The sequence below is a fragment of the Urocitellus parryii genome, chromosome 3 (assembly GCF_045843805.1).
Source record: "Urocitellus parryii isolate mUroPar1 chromosome 3, mUroPar1.hap1, whole genome shotgun sequence".
Taxonomy (NCBI): Eukaryota; Metazoa; Chordata; class Mammalia; order Rodentia; family Sciuridae; genus Urocitellus; species Urocitellus parryii.
In genome coordinates this window covers 160,287,048-160,311,674 of record NC_135533.1, presented here as the reverse complement: position 1 = coordinate 160,311,674, position 24,627 = coordinate 160,287,048, and positions in this window count along the sequence as shown.

The following is a 24,627-nucleotide window of genomic DNA, read 5'->3' as shown; positions in this document are numbered from 1 at the left end:
TAATTAATTACATAAATAAAAAAGAGTAATCCCAGATATCACAGGTACCCAACTATGCACTTTCAATACTAATGAAAAGTCTAAGATAAGGAATCCTTAAGTCCTAAACCTTATGAAATCCTAAATTCTACTTGCTTGTCATAACCACTTTTATCTTCACCACAGGGATTACATTATTTATTCATTCACCTTCAGTACAAATTAAATTTGGGGTCTCCTGTCACTAAAAAGGTTCTGAAAATCATGATCAGTCACTGCAGAAAAAGTATAACTAAGACGCAGAGGAAAAAAAAATAGGTTGCTTAAGGCGACCCAATAGTAACTATGATTTCTCAACTTTTTTCCCAGGGTCCTCATCATGGAATGAACTTCTCCATCTCAGTTTACACTTTCTTCTGGTAGAGGGCTGTGTACTTTGATCCCAGTGATGACCATCATGAGAACAACTTCTTCATGGAAAAGACATGAGGATGCCTACACTATTGTGCCAATGTGCAGTACAACACCCTGAGACCTGTGCATTTTGAGTACAGTATTTTCTCTGTCCTGAGATAGAGGTACCTATGTAAGTTCAAGGCAGAGATGCCTTGATTTCCAAATAATTATACTGAGGAAGCCTTTACATGATTAGAGAAGATGCAAGATACTAATAAAGGCAGATTACACCTCAGGCAGAGAGAGAACCAGGAATATATGATACCCCAAAACTCAGTGCCCCGTTCCCACCACTGCTCAAACACACTTCAATGTTCATCTCATATGTATCTCCTATTTGGAGAGGAGCAGTGATAGAAAGCAAGAGTTCATTTCATTATGTTGAAATCTTTGCCTAGGTATAAGAATGCCAGGAGTAGAAGATGAAATTCAGGTAGAGCTCTCAGGAATAAGAAAACTAGTAAAGAATCCTTTGGATGGATGGATAGATGGATAGATGGACTGATGGTCACATAGAAATAGAGTCAAAAATGTGTAATTTTTTGATAAGTAATTAAGAGAAAATGGGACTTTTAAATTTGTATCATATTGGTATGTTTGAATGTATGGTATTGGAAATTGAACCCAGGAGTGCTCTAAACTGATCTGTTCCCCCCAGCCTTTTTATTTTTCATTTTGATATGGGTCTATGTTGCCAAGACTGGCTTCAAACTTGCAATCTTCTTTCCTCAGACTACCAAATTGCTGGGGTTACATTCATGCGCCAATGCACATGCATGAACAAAGATTTTGAAATGTGCCCAACCCTTAGACCCAGATATTTTATCCCAATGTGGTCAACAAGAATAATTTTTCAACTGTGGCATATGATCTAGTGATGTGTGCAAATTATTTTAGGTAGTTTACATCAAGCATCTTTTCAAAGGGCTACAAGTGAATTGCAATATTTTCTTATTCTTTAAGATTCTTAAAGATAATAGACTCACTGTAAATTTTCAGTGCTTTAGTAAGCACATCTGATAACTAGAGGTGGTTTAAACTCTAATATAATGACCAGAACTAACAAGTAAAGCTATTAGCAATTATTCCTGTAAAATGATCTATTCACACTCAAATATCTACATTCATAAATTATTTCCTTTATGCTGTCAATGCAGAAATTTTTTAAAAAAGAAGCCTAATTAGATGTAATGCTCAGGTGTGTAGAGACTAGGTGATGTAACAAAGCTTGGTCTCTAGGCAGTGTTGCTTACAACATAGAAAATATACAAAATTGTTTATCCTTTGTTTCTTGCATAGAACTGCAGAACCTGTAATCTGACTTCTGTGGTGTCACCAGCAGAACACCATGGCAAAAGCTCTTCCAGTTCCCTCTGTAGTGCTTATCTGCCCAATCCAGTATGTTTTCCCTTGAGACTCTGGGCCCTGTGGTCATTCTGTCTCTTTTCTGCAGGCCTAGGGTTTGCATTCTTTTTCTTTGACAATTGCTGCCAGTGTGAAAGGGTGGCCTGAAGGATTTAGGGGGCGCTGGGAAGCAGGACAGTTGTCTCACTACTTGATGGGGCAGAAATATTGATGGCTATCAGGTATGTGGAACCTGACTTAAAGGTGTCAGACCTGAAATTAGGCTGACTATGGGAGTGCAGCATTGGTGCTGGACTCCATCTGCTGGGATTGGGGAAGGGCCACTTGGATTTACTTTAATATATTCTTTGTCACAATATGGTGGGCTGCCAGAAGCAGCCTAGGTTCTTCTAGGCTAAAAAAAGAGTCATTCAATAAGCTTCATGAGTTGGTGGTTGAGTTCAAGGAGACCCTGGAGAAAGGGCAGGTGTATAAGGCAATGCATACATGGGAGATGTGTGTGAGTTTATGCTTCAGCTCTGCCAAGGAAGAATTCTATCAATAGCCTATATGACATGCAGTTCATCCAATATAATGTCAGCCTGTAGAAAGTCTTATTATATCATGATTGTTCTTTGAGAATTATTTATTTCTCTTAAGCAAGCAGAATTTCTGCTCACATCCTGTAGACTGGATGACATAGTTATTTTGAGTTCACAGAAGTTTATAAAAGACACATTTTCAGGGACATTTTTGGTCTCTAGGCACTGTTGTTCCATAAAGCAGATTGGTCTCTATATTGATAATTTCATTATGAGGAACTGGCTTAGTGGATCCAGGGATTCCTGAAGGATGAGTGGCATCAGCACAAGGAATGAGACAAGGAGTAGTTCTATTTAAGAAATCGAGAGAGAGAGAGAGAGAGAGAGAGAGAGAGAGAGAGAGAGAGAGAGCGCTAATCTTGCTTTCTCTGGGTTCTTCTGTATTAAGCTTTTTCTTATCATTATGGGTACAGAATCATTAATAAAATGAGTCATTAATTTACAATTTCTAGATTTTCCCAGAATGTAACATTTCTTTCTTTAATAGGTTCCAGACTACGTAACCAGACTCTATTTCTCCTAACCTATCATTAACCTTTAAGTTTATAGCACACCTGTACTTTATTTCTAATCTAAGATCCCCATCCAAAAGTCCCCTTAAGTCTTATGCTTATTATAACCTAAATCTATAGACTATTGTTAAATCATCTTTAAGAAAAACCTATACAGCTTAAAGACTTAAGAATCTAAAAATGTTTTTAACATTATTCTAAAAATGTATCTTATAAAACCTATTTTAATTAATGTCTACATTTATTCTCATAAAACTGATTGAGCTGCTTTCTCAGAGTTTCTTTGTTTTTGGCCAAGGTACAAGATTTAAGGGTCTTAAATCTTTGTAATCTTTAACTGAAAGGCGGGCTCTATACATCAGTCCACCTGCTGCCAATATTAAATATGCTTATCATAAATCTCTGTGTAAGGTAAAGGATGGTCAGTTGGAGAGGGAAATGTATTTTTATTATCCTTTTCTCCCCTGGATGGATACCATAACCTTCCCTTAATCAAATAGGCTACACATGGTGGGATTTGTGCAATAGTCATAATAACTATCTGTTTAAGCTTTCTGAGAGGTTTGAGATGTGGGTGTGGATTCTTAGTTGATATAATCAATTGTGATGCCCAGAGTTCCTGTAGCTTTTCCCAGAATGAATTTGTTTAATAGATATTTTTTTTTCTGTTTTGTCCTCAATGTCCTGAGAGATAATAGAACTGCCCCTAAGGCATGAACTACCTGTTATGTTCTGGCCATCTGATTTTGATTTGGTTTAGCAATATGTATACTTATGCTTCCTGTTATCATTATGAGCATAAAAATAAAAAGTCCCAATTAAAAAATTGTCCCATGGTTTTGGTTTCCCACAAGTGTGGCCTTGCCAGCACTTTCATCCTCAGTATGTCATTGTCAGAAAGCAGGAGGGGGGATGCCTTCACCAATCTCATTTTCTTTATAGTAAAAAGTTTAAAGAAGTGTACACTATATTTAGAAATTCCACCTTGAAGAATACCTCTGTTGCTGATTGTTGAGAGCCACAGCCGAAGGGGCCCCAGCAAACTTCCAGCTGCCAGCAACCTTTCAGACTGCCAGCTGATGCTCCTCTGTGGTGATGCTCATTGGGCTGTTTCCCCACCCTTTCAGACTGCCAGATGATGATTGGCTCACAGTGGCCCCAGCAACATCTAGCTGATTGGCTCCTCTGCGGTAATGCTCATGGGGGACTTCTTTGGCTCCGCCCATGCGACCCAGCCAATTGGCCTCAAGAGCAGGAGGATTGTGGGAGGTGGTGAGGCTTGTGTTTGGGTGAGAGGCTTGTGGGAAGCCAGTGGTGGCATTTGGGCCCTGAGGGTTTTTCCTGAGGAGCTGTTTTGTTTGGCCTGTGTGGTTCTAAGAATAAAGTTTGTTTCTTTTGACAAGTGGCTCCTGAATTGTGCCCAGCCAGACTGCAGCATTTGGTGGCTCGCACGGGGAACGACTGAGGGTAAGTGATAAGGTAAACTGCTCACCCCTGAGGGCAGGGCGAGAGGATGGAGAGCCATTTTAAGATTCCTCTTTTGTTTTGCTTCACTTTTGTTTTAAGTTGCCTGTCCCTGGAGATGAGTGAGACAGAAGAAAAACCGATCACATCTGAGGAAAAACTATTTATGTCTGAGGAACAGATAGGGAGAAAGGATGGATGCACATGTCAGGAGGATAGAAAGGCTACAATGATTTTTTGTTTTTCCCTTTTTATTTCATTCTGTCTCGGTTTTGTTTGGTGTTATCTTGTTGGGTTGTATTATAGTAGAAATATGGGATCAGAAATTAGTAAAAAACAAACCGAAAGAGTGTTAAGTAAATTTTTAGAGGAAGGAGGCATCCCAGTAAAATCAAGAGCAGTCAGGGCAAACATTGATACAATACAAAAATGTAGCCCATGGCTTTTTGAGGAGGAGTTGTTGAATATATCACAATGGAACCATCATGGTGAAGATTTAAAAAGAATAGAAAAGAACAGCCCAGGGACTCTGCCAGTTGGCACATTGCCATTGTGTACGTTTGTATCTGGTTTGCTTAGTCCAAAGCCTTCAGTTCAGACAAAGATAGAGGAACAAAGCTTAGAGCAGAAAAAGCCATCAGGGGGAAAGTTACAAAAGGAGACTGCTACTAACAACTTTCTATCACCAGAGGGCATAAGTGTCCAACCAACAGCGCCACCTCTACAGGAGACTGTTACTAACAGCTTTCTATCACCAGAGGATGTAAATGTCCAACTAACAAGGCCACCTCCATATGCTGGGAGGCCCCCAACCCCCGCAGTTGATAGTTCGGATCCTGAGACAGGATCTCAAGTATTAACATGCCCTGTATTTGAGGTAGGAGGGCAGTGAATTCACCATGCTTTAAATTTCAAAAGAGTGAAGCAGCTAAAAGAGGCTGTAACAACCTATTGTCCTCAAGCACCCTTCACTGTAAGCTTAGTCGAATCCATTAACAACTTGAACATGACACCAGCAGATTGGGCTAATATGTGTAAAGCTGTGCTAAATGGAGGTCAATACCTGTTATAGAAGGTTGCCAATGATGAATTTTGCAAGGAGACAGCTAGGTGAAATGTAGCAGCTGGTTATCCTCAGAGAAATCTAGATATGTTGTTAGGAAAGTGACCTCATAAGGATCAGCAGCAACAAATATCATATGATCCTGGCATATACACACTAATTGCAGTAGAAGCGGTTAGGGCATCGAAGACTTTACAAGGACATGGAGGTTTACAAGGTCAATTATCTAAGATAATACAAGGAGCTAATGAATCTTATGCTGAATTTGTAGATAGGCTTATTCAAACAGCTACCAGAGTTTTTGGGAATACAGAACAAGCAATGCCATTAATAAAACAACTGGCTTATGACCAAGCGAATCATTGGTGCAGAGATATCATTAGACCATGGAAACATGAAGATTTAAACACATATATTAAATTATGTAGAGACATTAGTGAACAAGAGCAAGTCATGGCAGCTGCAGTAAAACAGGCTTTAGATGCCAGAGACATTAATGAACAAGGGCAAATTGTGGCAGCTGCAGTAAAACAGGCTTTAAATGCCAGGCCAAGAACATGCTATAATTGTGAACAAACAGGACATTTTAAAAGGAATTGCCCCATAGGAGGAGGTTTTAACAAAACTAGGTATCAAAGGAGTAGAATACCGGGTATTTGCCCACGATGCCGTAGAGGGAGACATTGGGCTAATGAATGCCGTTCTCAAACCACCATAGAGGGTACTCCAGTATAAAAAAACGAACAAGGACCAGGTGTTTATCCACGATATCGTGGAGAAAGGCATCGGGCTCCATTGCCAAAAAATGGACAGGGGGCCCCAATGCTCCGGGGCCCAAAACTACAAATATATGGATCACTGGAGGAACCCAGAAACCCCATCAGGGTAGTGCCCAGGACACATTGTCCATCAGATCCGTCATCAGACAAACCAGAGGGAGCACAGGGTTGGCACTGGAGGAACCCAGCAACCCCATCAGGGTATTGCCTAGGACACATTGTCCATTAGATCCCTCACTAGACAAACCAGAGGAAGCGCAGGATTGGACATTGGTGCCCGCCTCAGCCAGATCAGTACTAACTCCAGAGATGGGAGTTCAAATCATTCCCATGCTAAAACAAGGACACCCCATGCTAAAACTAAATATTCAAGGACATGAATTTAATGGGCTACTGGATACAGGTGCAGACTTTAGCATTATCTCTCGTCAAGAATGGCCAAAACATTGGCCACTACAACAAGCCACTCAAATGCTTTGAGGCCTAGGAGTGGCGACTAATCCACAGAGAAGTGCAATGGTATTAGATTGGAAGGATCCTGAAGGATGTGAAGGAACTATACAGCCATATGTATTGGATCATCTTCCCGTAAATTTATGGGGACGGGATGTCCTAGATCAATTATGTTTGACATTAACAAATAACATCAATCAAAATGCACCCACTATTATGACTAGACAAGGTTTTAGGAAAGGAAAAAGATTAGAAAAACAAGAACAAGGTATAGCAGCACCAATACAAATAGATCAAGGAACAGACAGACATGGGCTGGATTTTCAGAAAGGGCCACTGAGACAATAAAAATTACATGGAAATCAGAAAGACCAGTATGGGTTCCTCAGTGGCCCCTGACAAAAGAAAAGATACAAGCAGCCCATGATCTGGTCAAACAACAATTAGCAGAGGGACATATACAACCTTCTGTATCTCCCCATAATACTCCCATTTTTGTCATCAAAAAGAAATCTGGTAAATGGAGATTATTGCAAGATTTAAGAGCCATTAATAATGAGATGGTTATTATGGGACCTGCTCAATCGGGGATTCATCAATTGTCTGCTTTGCCAAAAACTTGGTATGTTTTAGTTATAGATATTAAAGATTTTTTTAAATTCCAATTCATCCTGAGGATAGTCCACGTTTTGCATTTACTATCCCTGCACTGAATCATAAAGATCCTGATCAGAGATATGAATGGAAAGTACTCCCTCAAGGGATGGCTAACAGCCCAACTATGTGTCAAATTTATGTTAACAAAGTAATCCAGCCACTTAGAAATCAAAATCCTGAACTACAAATATTTCACTATATGGATCATGTATTATTAGCACATAAAGCTAAAAACACATTGCTAGAATGTTATGCCACACTTACAAACATTAAAAAATTATAATCTAGAGATAGCAATAGATAAAGTACAATTAAATTTCCCAATTAATTATTTAGGAGTTCTATTATCCTCAACCATGGTCCGTCCACCAAAAATTCAAATATGAGTAGATCAACTCAAATCACTTAACGACTTTCAAAAGTTATTAGGAGACATAAATTGGATAAGGCCTTATCTAGGTATACCAACAGGAGAGTTGGGACCTTTATTTGATATCCTAAAAGGTCCATCAGATCCAAATTCACCCCGAATGTTAACGCCTGAAGCAAGAAAGGCATTAAAAATCATTGAAACATATATGGAAAATATGCATTTGGATAGAATTGATATAAGTTTGCCTTTGTTATTTATTGTACTACCAACAAAAAACATTCCTACACGAGTATTTTGGCAAGAAGGTCCATTATTATGGATACATTTATTTTATTCTCCTAACACTATTCTTACTAGGTATCCTGAGGCTGTAGGACAATTAATACTCAAAGGAATAAAAGTAGCAAAGGGAGTGTTTGGAATTTCTCCCAATAAAATTATTACTCCATGTACTATGAATCAAATTGATGACTTAGCTAATGAGTTAAATACATGGGCAATAATCATGTGCAAATCTAATGTTTCATTTGATAACCACTTACCATCTAATCCTTTGTTGTCTTTTTGGTCTTCGCATCCTGTAATTTTTCCAAAAATGACAAGAAAAACACCTATTATGAATGCTCCAAATATATTCACTGATGGGTCAAATAATGGTACAACAGCAATAGTTACACCTGATCAAACTTTTACATTTTTAGTACCCAAACAATCAGCTCAAAATGTAGCGCTTAATGCAGTATTACAAGCTTTTGTGATGTTTAAAGATTCTGTATTTAATTTATTTTCCGATAGTCAGTATATAGTTAATGCTATAGTATCCCTTGAAGATGCTGGTAGGATTTCCCCTTCCTCTACTGTTTTCTCTTTGCTTTCCACTATACAAAGTCTAATCTGGGACAGAAAAGATCCATTCTTTATAGGACATATCAGGGCACATACAGGATTGCCTGGAGCCCTTAGTTTGGGCAATGATTTAGCAGATAAAACTACACATGACATATATATTTTCTCTACACTAGAAGAAGCTATAAATTTTCATAGAAGGTTCCATGTCAATGCTAATACTTTACAAAAGCATTTTAAAATAACAAAGGAACAAGCTAGACAAATAATAAAACAATGTCAAAATTATGTGACCTTTTTACCACAAGTTAATCTTGGAGTCAATCCTAGAGGATTGATACCTAACCATATTTGGCAGATGGACATCACACACTTGCCAGAATTTGGAAAATTAAAATATTTGCATGTTACAGTTGATACTTCTTCTGGATTTTTGATGGGCTCCCTTCATGCTGGAGAAAATAACTAAAGATGTTATAGCTCATTGCTTACAAGATTTTGCCATTGTGGGCGTTCCAAAACAGTTAAAAACAGATAATGCCCCTGGTTATACTTCTACCTCTTTTAAACAATTTTGCTCATCATTTGGCATTACTCATATAACAGGAATCCCATACAATCCACAGGGACAAGGCATAGTTGAAAGAGCTCATCAAACTATTAAAATGTACTTATTAAAGCAAAAAGAGGGAATTGGGAAGGGATATGTATTCCCCAAAGATAAACTTAAAATAACCCTTTTTATTCTAAACTTTTAAAATTTGGATTCATCAGGGCTTAGTGCTGCAGAAAGGCATATGTGTCCAAAAAATGTACATAAGCCCAAGGTACTTTGGAAGGATATTCTAACAGGACATTGGAAAGGTCCTAACCCAGTAATTGTCTGGAATTGGGGGTCTGTTTGTGTGTTTCCACAGGGAGAACAACAGCCAATTTGGATTCCAGAGAGATTAACTAAAGCAATTTCTACAGACCAAAAAGAAGATGATTTGGCTCAAATCCATAACAACTGATATCCAAAACTCCAGTTTGGCTATCCTTACATCTGGCTGAACCAGGATGCTTTTTTCAATATCTATTTTTTTATTGCCCTTTGCCATATCATGAAGTTCTATTTTGTTTTTTGAGCTCATACAGACCTAGGTTAATGTTTTGCTGATCAGTTCTATTTTTTGACTATAGAGTTTTCTAACATTGCAATGGAGATTTCACCTGTAAAAAGTTATAAGGCCTTTACTATTATGTTATGTGTTGTATGTATTATATTATGTGTGCACACTTGTGTTTTATGTTATATGTTTGAATGTACGTATGTCCATATATCATATATGATGAGCGCTCATGAAAAAGTGGATCCAAATTTTTTTTTTATTCACGTGATTTAAATGCTTTAATTTAAAATGGGTAAACAACTGTTGAGGATTGTTTTAATATGTGAACAAAAAAAGAGGTTAACAGATCTGTTTGTTTACTTTCACCTTTCCTTTTCACTATATTTAATAATTCTCTTCAAGATAATGTAAATTGTTAAGAAATTTGTTTTCTTTTAGTGCCTTTTGGAATGTTACATAATTTTTTCTTTAGTCATTATTGCCAGAATTCCTATCTTCATCCCAGTGCCGGTGAAGACAAAGATAAAACCAATCTACATCTTCTGCAATAGCCATCACTAAACTGCTTGCAGAACTTGCCTGGACTATGTATCACTTGTATGCATTGTGAATTCACCTGTATGCCTTGTGAACTATCTGTTGGTGCAGTGACTTGTGGTAGTGTTGGGGTATTTTTGCTGATGATGTCATCAGTGGTACAATTTTTCCAAAAGGAACCGTCAATTGGCTTGGTGCATCTTCCTCCCTTCTGCTTGTCATGATCGTTCAGCTAAAATTTGGGGGCCAACAGAGGTGAGGCAAAGAACCTCACCCCCTTGCTGGTACAAAGACCTCTCCACAGGTGTGGCTGTATACTGGACCAATAGTCAGTGATGGGTAAGATCCAACTGCAGTGGTACCAACCTAAGACAGGAGGCTGACGCCTTGAGGTCAGCTCATCCAATAATGGGAAAGGATCATATGTACTATTGGACAACCTAAGGCAGGCACTGTCCCTAAGCCACATGCTTATTGTTTAAACAGAGAGGGGTAGATATTGAGAGCCACAGCTGAAGGGGCCCCAGCAAACTTCCAGCTTCCAGCAAACTTTCAGACTGCCAGCTGATGCTCCTCTGTGGTGATGCTCATTGGGCTGTTTCCCCTCCCTTTCAGACTGCCAGATGATGATTGGCTCACAGCAACCCCAGCAACATTTAGCTGATTGGCTCCTCTGCGGTGATGCTCATTGGGGGACTTCTTTGGCTCCGCCCATGCGACCCAGCCAATTGGCCTCAAGAGCAGGAGGATTGTGGGAGGTGGTGAGGCTTGTGTTTGGGTGAGAGGCTTGTGGGAAGCCGGTGGTGGCAGTTGGGCTCTGAGGGTTTTTCCTGAGGAGCTGTTTTGTTTGGCCTGTATGGTTCTAAAAATAAAGTTTGTTTCTTTTGACAAGTGGCTCCTGAATTGTGCCCAGCCAGACTGCGGCAGCTGATCCCTTTCACTAGAACCTCAGAACAGAGGCAGAAATGTTCTAGAAATTAGAAGATCTTAGCTCTGCATGATCCAAGCCATTATTGATCCTCCTCCCTGTAGTGGAAAATAGTTGAGTAATAAATGCCTTATCCAAAAGCTATTAAACATCAATTTCTGGTAATGTTGGAAGGTTTGGGCCAGGTTTAAAGGAAAGAAATGAGTTGGGCTAAGAAGATAGGCAGTGTCCAAGGAATTGTTACATATTGATGGGGCTTGAAGGTGTTGTCTGGGGTGAAGAACTACTCTGTCTCATCTGATAGGCCTGAACATAGTGGTGTTTATTCACAGTTTGTTTTGTCAACCCTCCCAAATTATTTCCAGTGCCTATGCTCTCCTAACCTCACTGTCTTCAAATGTGGCACCTAGAGATAGGCTGATGGTGCAGCTGTCCTGATAATTCTTTCTGGAAGTTCAGGAAGGGTTTCCCAAGATTGGTATACTGTATTAAAAAATGAAAAACTGGATATAAAGAAATGTGACTTGCTCTGTTTCACATGATTTTTGGATATCAGGCATCCTGATTTTGGGGCTGGTGTTACACATTTTATATCCCCTTTATTCAAACAAAGAAGTGCTTATTTGTGCTTTAGTATTTACTGTCAGGTCTGTGTCTATGACACTGAATCTTAATCATCCCTGGAATATGTTCAGAGGCCTCTGTGATTCATTCCAGTCCATGCTACATGCAGAGTCATGGCACAGAAAATATTTCTGTACAACATCTCAACCCTGATCCTCTGTTTTGGGTATCCGGGGTTGTGGATCAGAGATCCAGTGTCCCTGAGTTCAATCCCTAGTACAAAACAAACAAACAAACAAACAAACAAACAAAAAACATACAAAAAAACCAATTTGGGCATGTTCATTCCTGTTTAGAGATTTTTAAATTAATTTTTAACCCCTTTAGTAGGTACAGGCCTAAATAGATTATGTGGTCCTTCTTGTGTGAGAGTGAGTATGTAGTGTCTTTTGAAGAATTGGTCTAATCATCTAGGCAATTAATTATGTGAGCACTGAATTTCTCATGCTCTCACTTTCTGGTCATTTCAGTATCCGCAGAATTCATAGTGAGGTTTCTTCTTTATTTCTGTAGTAGTAATTTATATTCTCTCTCATTTCTCCTTTCATTGTATTGCTATATACTATGGACTTAATGCTCTTTTTATAAAGCCAGCTGTTTACTTGATTTGCTTTGCAAAGTTTCTCTTTGCAATTTAATTGATTTCTGCTCTTATTATTTCTTCTGTTGTCCTTGGGAAGGATGTAATTTGGTTGTCTTTTTTACAGTTTTCAAGGTTGAAAATTTGAAGTATTAATTTTAGGTTTTTAAAATTTTCTAATGTGTACATTCCATGTTATCAATTTTTTCTCTAAGTCCTACTTTTGCTGTAAGAAATTCTGTCAGGCACACCTGTAATCCCAGTGACTTTGGAGGCTGAGGCAGAAGGATTGTGAGTTCAAAGCCTTAGTAACTTAGCAGGTCTCTAAGCAAGATAGCAAAACCCTGACTCTAAATAAAATATTAAAAAGGGCCAGGGATGTGGCTCAGTGGTTAAGCACTCTTGTGTTCAATCCCTAGAACCAAAAAAGTAAGAAATAAAAGTAAATCTTTGCATTTTCAGTTCAAAATATTTTAAAATTTTTCTTGTGGTCTCTTATTTCTCCTAATATTCATTTATATGTATGATATTTAATCTCCAAATATTTGGGAATTTTTAAATTACCTTTGGCTATTCATATCTGGTTTATTTTCACTGTGGTGTGCAAGCACATTGTATAATTTCTATTCTTATAAATTTGTTAGGGTGTGTTCTCTGGCTGAGAATTGTTCTGTGTTGGCAGTTGTTCAATGTGAGCCTAAAAACACTGTGCAAACTCTTGTTGCTGTAAGACATACAGTCATGTGCCACCAAACTCATTGACATTTTATTTGTATGTGCTTCACATGCCTAGTTTAGCATCTTGGAAGGCTGAGGCAGATGATCTCAAAGTTCAGGGCAGTGCCCACAAATTACCAAGACTTTGTTTCAAAATTAAAATGTTTTTAAAAGAGTTCAAGATGTAAATCAGTGGTAGACTGCCACTGGGTTAATTCCCAGTACACACATAAAACAAACAACCACCACCAAAACAAAAAGGAGGCAAGGATATGTTCACAGAAATGTATGGTATTGAAGTTTTGTGATTGTGAATACATCAGAGGGTACTTTTCTGTTACTGGAGATGGAACTCAGGGGCCCTTTACCATTGAGCCACAACCTCACCTTTTCCTTTTTCTTTTTTTTTTTCTTTTATGTTGAGGCAGGGTCTTAAGTTTCGAAGATTGTTCTCAAGCCTGTGATCCTCCTGTCTTTCAGCCTCCTGAGTTACTGCAACAATGGGCCTGCATCATTTTGTTTTAATTCCAGTAATATCTTCAGTTTAATTCCAGTAATATCTTCAGTTTAATGTAACTATTTTCTTATAAATGTTAAAGTTATTTTAATATTTTGACTTTTTTTGCAATTATACTTAAAACATACCAATATGTAATTATATAAAATGTTTACTCTCTTTTTAATCCTCATTCTAAAATCTTTTTCCTGTTGTCAAATTTTAATTTTTTTTTTACTTTTTGAGTTAATCTGTTGAAATATTAAAATACAAGCACACACATTAGCATTGGCTTACACAGGGTCAGGATCATCAATGTCATTGTTTTCCACCACCACATTTTATACCACTAAAAGCCTTGTGGAGGGTATAACCCCTGAGATTATTTCCTATGATAATACTGACTTAAGGATTACAGCACAAAGAAACTGCCTGAAGCTGCAGAACAGCTAACTTTATTTTTTTTAAGTAGGAGTAGACTGTAAAACAATAGTTGAGATCTACATGTACTATGTCCTGAGTCCCCTTGTGGTCAACAGAAGGTGACCACTTACCCTTCCCTTCAAAGCACTCCGTTCTTGGTGTCATACTTTCCTGCTCTGCCCCCATCTTTAGCAGAAACTGGTGGACCTCTGGGGTCAGCTCCTCCTCAGCTACCACCATGTCTGTTGACATCATACCTATCTGCACATACAATGTCTCAGGTCCGGCTTTCAAGACTTCTCTCTGATGCTCTCCACCAGCAGGTAGGCAGTGATGCCCTCTCTACTGCTGGCTGAAGTAGGAGGAGGGCAAGGTTTGGAGGGCATCCTGGTGAGCTGTGAAGCAGGGAATTTATTTGGTCCCCTCATTCACACTTCTGTGAATACCTACACTACTCCACTGAGAAGGGATGGGAATAACCCATGGAATCATGAAATCAGAAAGATGTGATAGCCTTGGCTGACCTGCCATTGGCTGCTTGTTTCAATCTGAACCCCTCCAGGAAAATCACCAGAGGTGTGAGGACAAGTGCATGAAGTACTGCATACATGGCATACATTAAAGGCATCTGAGTGGCAGGCCACTCCCCTCAGGCTAGGCGTGTGAGCAGCAGGCTGCTTACCCCAGAAGCACAGCCCTGGGCATGAGGCCATGAGTTGCAGTCCCTGTGTTTGCTCCATGGCCCACTCCTTCCACTCCTTGATTGTTTGCTGCAAGGGCAGTTAGCAGAATTGCATTGGTGGCTGCCTGTAACCTGCTAGCTACTGCCAGAGAGTGTGTGTGTATATATATATATATTAACTGTGCAATAAAATCAGACCTGCTTCCTGCTTGGTCTCCAGAGGTCTTGATAAGTGACTCTGAAGCCACACTTTCCTCTTCCCTGTTCTGTGGACCTCCTCGCTGCACAAAAGAGAGCCCATGCAGCTGGTGCCTGAGCAGGGGGTCTGAGATAAGCCTATAAGACAGGGTATGGCCCCTCAGAGGTTGGTGAGGAAAGGCAAATGGGAAACCTACTGAGTTCCACCAAAGATTCTCACTCTCTTAGATACTAGAGGTTTAACCCTGAATAAAAGAGAAGCCCAGAAGTTCTGGGATATAAACACTTACCCATGGATAAGTGCTACTGATGTTTCTGATCCACTACATTTTTTTTTTCTATTTTGACGGCCATTCAGCAAAGTTTAGGGGGCCCTACAATAGACCCTTGTCATATAATGATGGCCCTGAGGGAAGATAAGGTTGTAAAAGACAGACAGGTGAAAAGGGTGAGGGCAGCAATCTACTTCAAAGTAAGCAACTGAAGCAGGCATAGGAAAGTGGAGGCCAGAATCTACTTCAAAGCAAGCAACCACAACAGCTTCAGGAGGGAGACACATGGGAAATGGTACCTATAGCCTTCATGGTGCAGGAAGAAGTGGCCGGAAATGGTGCAGGTGTACCTTCTACTGATAGGCAAAGATTATATTCTTCACTGAGTCAATGGCAACTGCTTCCTTATGAGGCAATGCCAAAGCCACCAAAGGACTATGAACATTTAGAAATTTGCCTCCAGACAGACCCAAGCCATGGTCTCCCAGAAACCCATTTCAGGAGGCCAGAGATCCTTTTGAAGACCTATGTAAGATAAGAAATGAGAAGTAGAGTAAGGGAATACAAGCCTTCCCAGTCAACACTGCCCCCACACCAGAGCACCCTGCCACTTGGTATCCACATGCATTGGGTTCCTTGAAGAAGATAAAGAAGGCAGTAAAAGAAGATGGGCCCCAGAGGAGGCCTTTTGCAGAGCAAATGCTTGAGTCACTCAGTCTTGAACTTAATTGTCCTTAAGACTGGAAAGACCTAGCCAGAGCAGCTCTTGAGCCTGCAACATTTTTGAAGTGGAAGGCATTATTTTACGATGAATGTGAACAGCAGGGGGATGGTAACCACACCAGGAATGTTGACCTCCCAGGTGAATGCTTACAGGGAGAGGGAATCTACAGTTCCCCTGTGGTACAGGCTATAGGTCCACCAAATTATTTCACTCAGGTGCGGCTCTGTGCTCTGAGAGCCTGGAGGAAGTTACCAGCTAGGGGAGGCACAGTTTCTATACAGAGCTTAAGGTAGAAAGCCATTGAGAACTTGCCACAATTTATTGACAGGGTAAACAAGGTGGTAGAAGGGAAGGTATCTCATGAAGAAACTAGGGCAGCCTCAGCCAAGGGATTGATCTGGAATAGACTAAATAAGGAACATAAAGCAGGAATGGCACCAGTACAATGGCACACTGGATGACTGGATTTTGGCCACATAGGATATAGGAATACAAACAGCTCAAGCCTCTCTGCTGGCCTCAGCCATGGCAGTTGCATAAAAGCAGGACTAAGGAGGCTTGCAAACAGCTAGTCATAGACTGCAAAAAATGAGCACCCTTTTTTCTATTGGCCCTTTACAACCTGCTGGAGTAAATCCCCAAGAATTAAGATCCAATACTTTATGGTAAATGGGTGTCACACATTTTGCTCCTTTTGTAAATTTAAAATATATTCATATAATCATTGATATCTATTCAGGTTGTGTAATGGTCACAGCCTCCACAGGAGAAAGCACAAAAAGGGTCATCTCCCATCTACTTAAATGTTTTGGAATTACAAATGTTCCCATGCCTATTAAAACTGACAATGGGCCAGCCTATACTAGCAAGACATTTCAAGTGGTTTGCAATGATTGGCATATACAGCACTTAACTGGGATCCCCTACAACCCTTAGACTCAAGGCATCATAGAAAGAACACACAAGGAATTAAAGGCCATGCTACAAAACAGAGGGAGGAAATTATACCAAGTTCCCTCGTGATGTCTTGAAAAGAATCATATTTGCTTTAAAGTTTCTTTCAATTCCAAAATTTTGTAAAAACATAGCAGCCCATAAGCATTGGGCCCCCTTCTCGGGGCCCTCCCATCTACCTATGGTCTCATGAAAGAATCCCGTAACAAATGCATGGGATGATCTGGAGCCCCTCCTAACCATGGGTGGAGGGTTTACATATGTTAACAGGAGACTCACCCCATCTGGGTGCTTGCCTGAAAGTCAAGCCCTGGAACCCCAGTATGGGAGGCCGACATAATACCTGACAACGTCTGTCTCCTCTTCTGATTGGTGTGGCATCATCAGACACTGTGTGATCTTGTTGCCTCGGTAACCCAGAAGATTGCCCCTATTTTTAGGGTATAGCGACTGTGTCTTCCTGCATGGGCATGCCTTCCTACATCCCCGGGGTAAAGCTACGCTCACCTGTTCTTTTGTAATATTACCCCTTGCCCTGTTTAGGATAGAATGTTCCATGGAAACACCCTTTGTGTGTCCCCTTCTCTTACTCTGCCCTTGGGTGTGGCCTTCCTAAATGTCAGTCAACCTGCTGAGAGCAGTCATCATGAAGCTAGACTCAGCCCCTTGAAACATGACCCCTTGCCTCATTTGAATAGATTCTCCTCAATAAAAGGGGTCAGACATATGAGCGCTCTCTCTCTCTCTCTCTCTCTCTCTCTCTCTCTCTCTCTCTCTTCAGACCTTAAGGACAGAAGAGGCATCACAGCACCCCCAAAGAAAAAGGTATTTCTGTCTCTTGTGTGGTTATTTTGTGCAGCCTAGTTCCTCTGGAGTGACCCCTGAGTGTTTTAGTCACGTGCAACTTGGCATCCCAGAACCACCTACCAAGAAGATGAAGGAACTAACTCTGGAGAAGAAACCTCACAAACAAAGGACTCAACAATGCAAATGGACCTCAAATAAAAGTAACCTGGGTGATATTAAAGGTCTTGTTGAACAAGCCATGAGACTGGCTCCTTTGCCCGGTGGCACCCCCATCCCTGGGCCTATGACAATGGTCCTAGTGTGTGCAATGCTCACTGCTAACAGTGAAGCCTCCGATGAGTTTAATTGAGCTTTGATCACTAGGCCATCATCTTTAGCAGTGGCTAATTGGAACAGGGCTTTACCTAAGCTCTTTTCCAATAATTCCAACATTATTGATCCTGAGCTATCCATCCAGGAGGTAGCCATACCCTGGAATGCCAGCATTTTCATACCTACTTTGCCCATTTGTTTCTCCATAGTAGATATTGAACCTATAATCCAGGCAGTCCTCTCTGTTTTGCTCTTGACAATGAAACTAATGTAGATAACTATAATAAGTCATATGTTAACTATAATAAGTCAAATAAGATATGTCAGTGGGCTATCTCTCACTGACCTTAGAGTTATAGTTAATGATACCTATAGCCATAGACTCTTCCATGGCAAATGCAATAAACCCTTGCTGCCAACATGCCCAACAACACTTTTTGGAAAGCCCCTCTCAGATAATGATAGCATCTCATGGAATCAATGTGTCACTGCCATAACTTATCTCCTTAATTAGAGGAATTTCTCTAGGGAAGAATACCATCTATGTGACCTGGGCAGGCACAGTTCCCTGGAATGTAACTGATGTGCCCAAAAACCATAGGGCTATTGCAGTAACTGCTACACAGTACAAGCCACTACCAACCAGTTTCTGGGATATCAGTATGGCATGATGGATATCACGCCAATATTGCTAGCTGCTAGACCTATCAGATGGGAAGCAGCCAGCTAAATGAATGAATCTAGATTGAGTCCAGACCCTGACCATAGGTTTGCCTTTGTGCCAAATTATACACATACCCACTATGCACAAGCTTGTGTTATGCCACCCTTTGTCATGCTAGTAATCAATGATATTGATGGCATAAATATCACTCATACAGAGATCCCCTGTACAGTCAATACATGCTTCTGGCTCAAAAATTGTCTAACCCATGCTATGAAAGCTAAATGTATATTTATCCTCAAAGTGCCCCCAGCAGCCTGGACTCCTCCACTTTCTGGACAGTGAACCTTTCCAGAAAGTGGAGGAGTCCATGGGACATGGAGATGAAGAATCTTCTGAATGACATCCTACACTTGACAATGCATGCAATTAGCTTCATCATCGCTGGGATTATTGCCATGATAGCTGCCATCACTGTCACAGCCACTGCTATTGCTTTGCTCACTCAGAGAATCCAGACTGCTCAGACTGTAAACAATTTGTCTACTGCCATGGCAGAAGTCTTTGCCATTCAGAATGATTTAAATAAACAGCCCCAAGCCACTATCTTAGTCATTCAGCAAGAACTAGACCTCCACCAGGAACAACTAGATATTCTCTTTATGTTGCAAAGGCTCACTTGTGATCCTGAATTTTATAGTATTTGTGTCACCCAATATACTGTGTCACCCAATATGCTGTATCTGAAAATGTAACCTTACACTTATCCAATTTTCTTCAGTATATTAAGGATGCTTGGGATGCTTACTATGTTATGACTATGCATAAACTTACCAAGGCAATTGTCAAAATCAATGAGATGAAGGTGTCTATCTTGACAACCTCTTCTTTCTTCCAGGGATTGACTGAACATTGGAAAAACCTGATAACCATATTAACTAATCCTTATAATTCTATTGCCCTGGCCCTATTGGTCATAATAATGATAATATTTTCTTGTGTTGTGAGACACTTACATGACCATGTAAAGGCCACTGAACAAAAAAGAGCAATGCTGGATGAAATCCTTGCAGCACAGTCAGAGGGGGGAGGTATGGGGACAATTGCATGAAGTACTGCATACATGGCATACATTAAGGGCATCTGAGTGGCAGGCCACTCCCCTTGTGCTAAGTGTGTGAGTGGCAGGCTGCTTACCCTGTAGTCACAGCCCTGGGCATGAGGCCATGAATTGCAGTCCCTGTGCTTGCTCCACGGCCCACTCCTCAATTGGTTGCTGCAAGGGCAGTAAGTAGACCTTGCATTGGTGGCTGCCTGTAATCTGCTTAGCTAATGCCTGAGTATAAATACATTGTAACTGTGCAATAAAATCAGACCTGCTTCCTGCTTGGTCTCCAGAAGTCTTGATCAGCAACTCTGCAGCCACACTCTCCTCTACCCTGTTCCATGGACCTCCTCGCTGGTTGAGAGAGCACCCCATGCACAGAGGTACCAGGGGTTAGGGCTGACCAGTGTTTCCATATGTGGGTGAGGCCCCCACTCTCTGTTTTCTTGAGGCATTAGCTTTGGTAAGTTGTGAGACTGCCTGGGGACCCCTCACTCTTTGTGGGGCCTCAGACAAGTGAGCTTCCTAGGGCTGGCTCTGAAATGTGGAAACTTGGCCATCAGGTTGCAAATTATGTTTGTTTCAGAACCAAAAAAGTGAGATCACTTCTGTGCTCCCCTTACATGAGCCTCTTCCTCACACAGATGACCCCAAATTCCCTTGGGATGCTGTCTGCTCCCCCTGCCCATGACATGTATATAGTTACACCAGCACAGCCTGACTTACCAACCCCAAGCAGGCCCAGTAACAGTCAGAACCACAGCTTTGGGAAGCAGAGATAGGTTCAGACATGGTCCCTCCCTGTTTCCATATGTGTCATCATTGCAAAGTCCTTATGCTTCTCAAAGCCTCCCCCATTTTCCTGCTTGCTTCTTGGGAGTTATTCTAGCTTTACTCCTGAGGATATGATCAGCTTCTACTCCTGAGGATATTGCTCAAATGTACCAGCATTACATGGGAATCCCTAAGGCTACCATCACTTGTCTCTAATGTGCAAATTTAGAAATAGAATAATATTAAGATAGGTAGGGAAAAATAACCCCATCAACCCAGACCTGAATCCCATAGAGAGATCTAGGGACAGTCACTTCTCTTGGCTGCACTTCCCCTTCTCTACCATGAGAAGGTTGAAGCGACAGTTTCAAAGATCAACACCCTCTGACATAGGCATTACAATGACGACCCTAAGATTTAGAATGGGCCCAACTGCCTCCTCTCATTGTTTGAAATGGTGATCTCACAAGGGGTCCCAGCAGCCACAGCACCTGGTGCTGAGGCCTTTAGCCCTTTCCCTCCAGGTGGATCAGATTCAGTGTCTGATTTCCAAGGGAAAAAATGCCAGAAGTCATGGAATATTGAATTAAGTAATGGAAAGTCTGCATTCTATGTCTCCACCACTCCAACCACCCCCACTCTCATGTTCACTGTAGAAAATTAAGCTGACATTCTGTCCCCATGGATGACCCTAAGAGCAAAGATGCAGCAGTGTACTAAACAAAAGACAGAAAAGCACAGAGGGTCACCCACAGTGGATCCTGCCAATAATAGCAATGAGCTCTAAAGCAGATCCTTCCATCTGACCCTCAGAAGAGGCCATAGCCCAAGCCTTGTGACAGATCTGGAAGAAGATGCACCAGGTGAGCTGGCCTGAGTCCTGGTGCTGAGAAACTGGAACCTCACCACTGTAGATGTCAGCAGGGAATTAGAGAGATGCTGCCACACAGCAGTGGACAACTAGTGGGTCTTTTGACACCTGCATTCTGTCCTTCACCCCACTTCTGCCCAGGCTCTTTCCAGTATTACTGACCTACTTTCCAATATTATCCCTGGCCAAAGTCACTTTTGCCTTCTACTTTTTACACTGCTAAGTCTTCCCCAGGATATTGCTCACAGAAACAAGCCAGGCTGATTCCTTCTTGTCCCTCAGATTTCAGCAGAAATATCAACTCACTGAGACTTTGAGACCCACAGTTAGGGACTCAGACCTCCCTGCAGTGCCAAATTGGATTCTGTTATAAAACTTGTTCCTTTCTTTCATGTTTCCCTGGAGAGCAGGGAACATGGCAATCACTTCCGGAGCTGCAACCAGGCCCCAAATACCTGCGGCATGAGTGTGCACTAGGTCGTAGTGCTAAATGAAAAACTGAGAGTGTATCAGACCCCTCTCTGTTGCTGAGCAGCTCACACTGTGCGGAGATGTAGTCTGGGGAGGTCCACTTGGGTGGGAGGCAAAACACACAGAGTGCTCACCCCTGCTTCTTTTGCTCTGTTGACCGTGGTGGGCACTTCTGACCCCTAGTGGCCAATACCAATATTACACCACAGGCAAGAAACTCAGAATCAAATCCTTCATCTGGGTTTGGATGTCCTCAAGGCTGTGGGCCCTGACACCCAGGAGGCAAAGGAATAATTTGCAAAGTCCAAGGTTTATGGAAGAACATTATAGTGTCTTTTGTCCCCCTCTTTCCTTCTACAGGCTATGCAGGGAGTGCCCAGTTCTCTCAGGAGGCCTCCTCACCCTGGCCAGGACAATTACCCCAGCCTTATTTCTAAATAAGAACTGCAAGTGTCCTACAAGCACAATGTCTTTTCTGGACCCTGGAGGAGTGGTTCAGTGCTCTGCTTCACTCTGATCCATGTCCCAAATTCATCAAGCACCAGACTGCTCTCTCAGGAGAACCTCCAGAGATGAGAAATACTTTTCTACTACCTCATTGGGCTGTGGGTCCAACTGAAATCACCAGAAACTTCTAGGAGTCTATGGAACCCTTGGATAACCTGGTGAAAACGACATGGATTTGAGGCTTCCAAGAGATGATGGCCTCAGCCTCTTCACATATAGGGGATCTATTTCTACTTCCTGGTGACCAAATTGATAGGGACAGGATCCCACAATCTTCCCTCTTGAAGTTGCTCTTCAGGTGTCTCCAACCCAAGCAGACCTTTGAAAACCTGGAGATCTCTGCCATTACCCAGGCCTGTCCCCTTTCCCATACAGTGGTCTAGAAGACTAGACATAGAGTCCCTGTTGCAGAGCTGCCTACAACCACTACCTTTCCCCTGTAACCTATCTGATGTCTCCTCTTACCCTGATTTTCTCCTGGCAAATCAGCATTTAATTAGACAGAGTTGGGCCACCTTATCAGCCCAAAAGGATTGGTATATGAAATATTAATCTCAGCTATTTATAAAATTCAAAACTGTATAAAGTTCTAAATAACACTTATATAGTACTTTGTAACAAGAAAATCAAGTTGTGCCCAAAACTTGAGGTGTGGTTCTTATGCAGCCAAACAATAATCTGTTATCATCATTATACAGAGAAATTTCATAAATCATGATCATCACAATGGATAGTTTTCTTTCTTTGAAGTGTCTTTGTCTGGTTTAGGAATCAGGGTGATGTTGGCCTCGTAGAATGAATTTGGTAGTTCTCCCTCTTTTTCTATTTCCTGAAATAGCTTGAAAAGTATTGGTATTAGTTCCTCTTTAAAGGTTTTGTAAAACTCTGCTGTATACCCATCCGGTCCTGGGCTTTTCTTAGTTGGTAGTCTTTTGATGGTTTCTTCTATTTCCTCAATTGATATTGGTCTGTTTAGGTTGTCTATATCCTCCTGACTCAATCTGGGCAGATCATATGACTTAAGAAATTTATCGATGCCTTCACTATCTTCTATTTTATTGGAGTATAAGGATTCAAAATAATTTCTGATTATCTTCTGTATTTCTGAAGTGTCTCTTGTGATGTTGCCTTTTTCATCCCGTATGCTAGTAATTTGAGTTCTCTCTCTTCTTCTCTTTGTTAGCATGGCTAAGGGTCTGTCGATTTTCTTTATTTTTTCAAAGAACCAACTTTTAGTTTTGTCAATTTTTTCAATTTTTCTTTTGTTTCAATTTCATTAATTTCAGCTCTGATTTTAATTATTTTTTGCCTTGTACTTCTTTTGCTGTTGTTTTGTTCTTCTTTTTCTAGGATTTTGAGATGAAGTATGAGATCATTTATTTGTTGGTTTTTTCTTTTTTTAAGGAATGAACTCCAAGCAATGAATTGGAAAGCTGGGAATGGAACTACCATTTGACCTTCTCGGTCTATTCCCTAAAGACCTAAAAAGAGCATGCTACAGGGACACTGCTACATCGATGTTCATAGCAGCACAATTCACAATAGCAAGACTGTGGAACCAACCTAGATGCCCTTCAATAGATGAATGGATAAAAAATGTGGCATTTATACACAATGGAGTATTACTCTGCATTAAAAAATGACAAAATCATAGAATTTGGAGGGAAATGGATGGCATTAGAGCAGATTATGCTAAGTGAAGCCAGCCAATCCCTAAAAAACAAATGCCAAATGTCTTCTTTGATATAAGGAGAGTAACTAAGAACAGAGTAGAGACAAAGAGCATGAGAAGAAGATTAACATTAAACTGATAAGTGGGAGTGAAAGGGAGAGAGAAGGGAAATTGCATGGAAATGGAAGGAGACCCTCAGGGTTATACAAAATTACATACAAGAGGAAGTGAGGGGAAAGGGAAAAATAATGCAAGGGGGAGAAATTAATTACAGTAGAGGGGGTAGAGAGAGAAGAGGGGAGGGGAGGGGAGGGGAGGGGAGGGGTATAGTAGAGGATAGGAAAGGCAGCAGAATACAACAGACACTAGTATGGCAATATGTAAATCAATGGAAGTGTAACTGATGTGATTCTGCAATCTGTATACGGGGTAAAAAATGGGAGTTCATAACCCACTTGAATCAAAGTGTGAAATATGATATATCAAGAACTATGTAATGTTTTGAACAACCAACAATAAAAAAAGGAAAAAAAATCACCATCCTAACTGTAAAGATGATGTTTGCTACTATTTACTATTTTCTCAAGTCATTTCCAGAGAACTTCACCTATTTCACTTCTCACAATGACACTTTGATTCAGGTTTTAATACTATATCCCCTTTATGACA